Genomic DNA, 6,466 nt, shown 5'->3' with positions numbered 1-6,466 from the left:
ACCCCCTAGAGCTTTTTTTGCTGTTTTCTCAGCAATTGCTTGGGATTTCAATTTTAAAGTTTAAAGTTTATGTATCAAGTGGAATGAGATTATCTTTAAAAATGGCAAAGTTAGACTTTTTAGCATGATCATCCGGAGATTTTTGCACATTCAAAAATGTTTGCACTGTGAATCTACCATTATTTTTACAAAAATACCCCTGAAGTACCAGCTTACTGTTAGTGATATCACAGTGACATAGACTTTTGTACAAAGGACCAGTGGCCTCCAAATTCACTGGACCTAAACCCTTTGGACTACCCATGTCTGGGGAACAATGTTGGAGGCCTATCACAAGCTTCTCTCAAAGCTGCAAACAATCTCCGAACTCAAGGAAGTGCTGCAGATGATCTAGGACAGCCTGCCACTTGGGAACGATCAACAAGGCTGTTAAGAACTTCCCAAAGCAACTGAATGCCTGTGTTGAAGCTGGGGGTAGACACTTTGAGCATTCACAGTGACTGCAAAATTTTGACGCATTGTTAATTGTATCGTTTGAATAATGATTTTTTTTTTACTGTGTTTTAGCTCAAACATTTTTAAGTACATAGGTACATAAGTATTGCCATACTGGGACAGACCAAAGATCCATCAAGGCCAGCATCCTGTTTCCAACAGTGGCCAATCCAGGTCACAAATACCTGGCAAGATCCCCAAAATAGCACAAAACATTTTATGCTGCGTATCCCAGAAATAAGCAGTGGATTTTCCCCAAGTCCATTTTAATAACGGTCTATGGAGTTTTCCTTTAGAAAGCCGTCCAAACCTTTTTAAAACTCTGTTAAGCTAACCACCTTTACCACATTCTCTGGCAATGAATTCCAGAGTTTAATTACGCGTTGAGTAAAAAAAAAAATTCTCTGATTCTTTTGACACGTAAAAATTGCCGGGTGGTAATGCTAAAATGTCAGTGACATCAATATAGATTAAGATAATCAAAGTACGTAAAATTTCTCATAGAAATTCAAACTGGTTGCTGACAAAACGGAAAAAAACTGTAGGGGGTTACCAGGGCCGTGCCGATACGGTAAGCAGGGTAAGCACCACAGGGGGGCACCGACCTCTGGAGGGCGCCGCCGCAGTGCTTACCCTCGCCGCTTACCTGAGCTCCGCGCCGCAGAGGCCTTTAAACCTTTTACCTCCGAGGCTCGATGGTCGCAGCAGCATCAGTGAAAGCGCTGCCGTCTCCCTTCCCTTCGCGCTCGTTGGTTCCCTCAGTGTCCCACCTTCTTCTGTCGTCAGAAGAAGGCGGGACACTGAGGGAACCAACGAGCGCAAAGGGAAGGGAGACATCGGCAGCGCTTTCACTGACGCTGCTGCGACCGGAGGTAAAAGATTTAAAGGCCCCATGGCACGGAGCTGAGGTAAGGGAAGGGCAGAGAGGCATGGATGGGAGGGCAGAGAGGCATGGATGGGAGGGCAGGGCCCAGGGAGAGGACAAATTGCTGGAAATGGAGGGGAGGGGAGAGAGGAGGATTGCTGGATATGGATGGAGGAGGATAGGGCAGAGAGGGACAAGGATGGACATGGATGGGAGGGAAGGGCCCAGGGAGAGGACAAATTGCTGGAAATGGAGGGGAGGGGAGAGAGGAAAATTGCTGGCTATGGATGGAGGATGGAAGGGCAGAGAGGGACATGGATGGGAGGGCAGGGCCCAGAGAGAGGAGAAATTGCTGGAAATGGAGGGGAGGGGAGAGAGGAGAATTGCTGGCTATGGATGGAGGAAGGAAAGGCAGAGAGGGACAAGGATGGACATGGATGGACATGGATGGGAGGGCAGGACCCAGGGAGAGAGGAGAAATTGCTGGAAATGGATATAGAGTAAGAAATGAAGAAGAAAGGAGGAAAGTAAAGAAATAAATGGAAAGGAAGCCCTGGAAACGGAGTTAAAAGGACAGATAGCAGCAGAATCAGATACTGGGCCAGCATGATCAGAAAAAGAAAGTCACCAGACAACAAAGGTAGAAAAAAATAATTTTATTTTCATTTTAGCGTTCGGAATATGGCCACTTTGAGAATTTACATCTGCTATCTTATTTTGCAATGTATAGCAATTTGTTCCTAAGAATATTGCTGACAATTCCTGTCAGTGTGGCAAGTGGTGAGCGATCATTTTCACGGTTAAAAATCATAAAAAATTATTTGTGATCTATTTGTTGAGCAATCCCACAAAGATACACTCCATCTTTCAGCTCCTATTTCCTTTGCATCTTGTGCCACACCGGGGGGGGGGGGGGGGGGGGGGGGCAACTGATAGTCTGCAGGGGGGACACCAGAGACCCTAGGCACGGCCCTGGGGGTTACTTTTTTTTTTTGCCTTACCCTGTATATACTGCACATAACCCATTAGGCATTTTATGAATCATAAGTATTTGTGAGCAGTATAAAAGTCTAAGCTCGGTTCAATTGAATGAACTCCTGCCATCCTCAGTTCTTAAGGATTTAAGTCTACTGTGTCATTTTCAGGGATTTTGTTTATTGTTCCCATAGTATAAACTGACAATAGTTACCACATTGTCTGGCTCGCATTCAGCTTTCAGAAATAGACCTTGCCATTATCTTGGCCAAGTAAACAGTTTAAGAAATGAATACATTCCATGCATTTCTCCTGTAATACAGTTCTTTCTGGAGCTTACTTAGCTGACCAGATGATTTTTTATCAAAACAGAACTACATGTTCTGCTAGTATTAATCTGTCACTGATTCGTAGGTGTGAAACTAAATGATATCACCAGCATTATGAGCAGCAGTCCAGTTTTAATTCACTGAAAAGAACTAAGCTGTAAGTAATACAGGATTTTCCCTCACTTCTGCCTCACATCTTAATGCCTAGACCAGTGGTTCCCAAACCTGGTCCTGGAGACACCCCAGCCAGTCAGGCTTTCAGGATACCCACAATGAATATTCATGAGAGAGATTTGCATGCAGTGAAGGTAATATATGCAAATTTCTCTCATGAATATTCATTGTGGGTATCCTGAAAACCTGACTGACTGAGGTTCCTCCAGGACCAGGTTTGGGAACCACTGGCCTACACCATCCTGTTAAAGCAGGGGTGCCTAACTCAGGGGTCCTTTTACTAAAGGCTTGCTGCGTGGCAACGGGCTTGCTGCATGGCAACCCAGAACTACCTCTGGCAGTAGTTCTGCCTCGAATGTGCGACATTTCCAGTGCTATGGAAAATAATTCTGTAATTTATACCACAGCGCTAACCAAGTGCTGCCCGGTTACCACTGGGTTACCACGGGAGCCCTTAACGCCACCTCAATGGGTGGCATAAGAGCTTCCCCCCCGCATGGTCACCTGGTAAGAATAATCTTACCATATGGCCATGTCTTTTTGGGGGGCTTTTTACCCACTGCTGTAAAAAGGGTCCTGGTGAGCAGCAAAAATGGCCCTCAATGCTACCGCAGGGCCCTTTTTACCGCAGCTTGGTCAAAGGACTCCTCTGTCCTTGGGACCTACACAGGCAGTCAGGTTTTCAGGAAAGCAATAATGAATATGGATGAGATAAATTTGCATGCACTGCCTCCATTGTATGCAAATCTATCTCATGCATATTCATTGTGAGTATCCTGAAAACCTGACTGGCTGGCTAGGTGTGTCCTGAGGACTAGTTTGAGAACCACTACATTAAGGCCATTCACTAGATCAGGGATTCTCAGCCCAGTCCTCAGGACACACCTAGCCAGTCAGGTTTTCAGGATACCCACAATGATTATGAATGAGATAAATTTGCATATAATGGAGGTATTGCTTGCAAATTTATCTCATGTATATTCATAAGTACATAAGTATTGCCATACTGGGAAAGACCAAAGGTCCATCAAGCCCAGCATCCTGTTTCAAACAGTGGCCAATCCAGGTCACAAATGCCTGGCAAGATCCCAAAAAAAGTACAAAACATTTTATACTGCTTACCCCAGAAATAGTGGATTTTCCCCAAGTCCATTTAATAATGGTCTATGGACTTTTCCTTTAGGAAGCCGTCCAAACCTTTTTTTAAACTCCGCTAAGCTAACCGTCTTTACCACATTCTCTGGCAACGAATTCCAGAGTTTAATTACACGTTGAGTGAAGAAACATTTTCTCCGATTCGTTTTAAATTTACTACATTGTAGCTTCATCGCATGCCCCTTAGGGCATATCATTGTGGATATCCTGAAAACCTGACTGACTAGATGTGTTTCATGATCTGGAGAAGCTCTACATTAGATCATTAATCTTCCAAAACTCTACAGTAGGGGTCCTGAACCCAGCCCATGAATGAGATATGCATGAGATAGATTTGCATACAATGGAGGCAGTGAATTCAAATTTATCTCATGCATACTGATTGTGAATATGTTGAAATGCAGGAAAAGTTTCTTATATATTCCATTAGGTATTCGCAACATTCTCTTAGGCTTTCCAGAATTAGTCTACTACCAAAGCATTTGTGACATACAGAAATGTCCTGTTGTCTAAAGAAAATTTAAAATGGGAGTGTACAGTTTTGTAGCTGTCATTGTGCAGTGACTTGCCAGACTAATTGTTTTTCCATCATAGTCATTCTTCCTCAAGAAAATAAAAATATGATGCTAGCCAAACCATGTTATTTTGGATTCAATTCCTAGTCCTCAAAATTATTTTTATTTCCTTTTCCACTTAGGTTATGAAAGGGAAAGAAATTGACTCTGAGTTTACGGCACAAAGCTGCATACCTTCAACAGCCGCCTTGTGCACTTTCCTGGCAAATTCAAAAGTCCCCTGTGTTTTCTAGAGCAAAAAAACAGAATACAGTACCAGCATTAAGAAAACATACCAAAACAGTCCCAAAGTAGGTCAGACCAAAGGTACAGCAAATTATTCTGCACCGAATACTGAGTGTGATCTGAGTACAGGGTCTTGAATCATCGCATTCTCATTCAGACGTGATTCTGTTGAGCAAAACCAGAGTTTGACATCTGCTTTTCTATATCTTAGACTAATGTCTTTATATTTATTTAAAAAAATCTTTAATGTTTGTTCAAAGATTTGATTTAGATTGTAAGCTCTTTTGAGCAGGGACTGTCTTTTCTTCATGTTCAACTGTGAAGTGCTGTGTACGACTGGTAGTGCTATAGAAATAATTTATAGTAGTAGTAGTAGTAAAGCGGTTAATATTCACAGGACCAGGTTCTATAAATGAAGCCTTAAAAAATCCACGCAGTAAAGGTTTCCACCTAAGCGTATTCTATAAACGGTGCCTAGATTCAGGTACAGTATATAGAATACACTGAGGGGGAAATCCTGGCACTTAAAACAATGCACGTCCATTTAGGCCAACAAAAATGTGACCTAAATCCCTGCATGTAGATTTACGCACATTGGGTCATATTCTATAACTGCGCACATAAATTTTGGAACGCCCATGAAATGCCGGTTTCCCTGCCCCTTTTGAACTGCTCGCATTAGAATTTAGGCGCAGTTCATTACAGAATATGCTTAGTGAGCTGTGTGTGTAAATTCTAATTATTGCCAATTAGTGCTCAATATTGCTTGTTAAACACTGTTATCAACACTGATTAACTTGTTAAGCCAATTAAGTTACATGTGTTATTATAGAATACACTTAGATTTCGGCGCGGATCTCTAGGCGCGCTATGTAGAATCCGGGGGACAGTGTATTATGACAAGGTTATGTTTAAGCCTTGGCTTCTAAAACTGTTTCATGGGCTACAGTATATTTGTACAGCTCTGAGAAACTGTGAAGTTTGATGAGAAGACAGACTATGGTGACAATAGTACATAGAACAAAATGAACTCCTCCAAGAAATAAATATAGGCTGAACACTTACTAAACTTTATATGATCTTCTAATTTATTTATTTATTTATTTATTTGTTGCATTTGTACCCCACATTTTCCCACCTATTTGCAGGCTCAATGTGGCTTACATAGTACCGTCAAAGGCGTTTGCCCAGTCGGTGGATAACAAATACAAAGTTGTATAGTGATCATTTGAGGTATAAGTGGAGGGTCGGAATGGATGAAGATTGCGTGTTGTCCTGTTCGATCATAGTCATGCTGTGTTGGTAGGTGAAGAGGATTACGTGCGGTCGTTGGGGTAGGCCTTTTTGAAGAGGTTGGTTTTTAGTGATTTCCTGAAGTTCAAGTTGTTATTGTGTAAATATGTTGACTCCGTTTTAAAAAATTGATGGAATATGCTATAAAAGTGTCAGTTTTCTTTCTCCAAAAATGAACATGCCCTGTCCATACTCCTCCCATGCCTATGCCTCCTTTTAGAAAGTTGTGTGCATAAATTCTATTCGTTGGCAATTAATGCCAATATTTGCTTGTTAGTGGCCAATTATTAGCGCTGATTGGCTTGTTAAACAATTAAGTTGCAAATGGAGTTTGGTCACACAGCCAAAATTGTGCGGGAAACTTTTGTCACCATGTATAT

The sequence above is a fragment of the Microcaecilia unicolor genome, chromosome 7 (genome assembly GCF_901765095.1).
Source record: "Microcaecilia unicolor chromosome 7, aMicUni1.1, whole genome shotgun sequence".
NCBI lineage: Eukaryota > Metazoa > Chordata > Amphibia > Gymnophiona > Siphonopidae > Microcaecilia > Microcaecilia unicolor.
The sequence above is the reverse complement of the archived record's forward strand: the minus strand, read 5'-3'. Positions refer to the sequence as shown.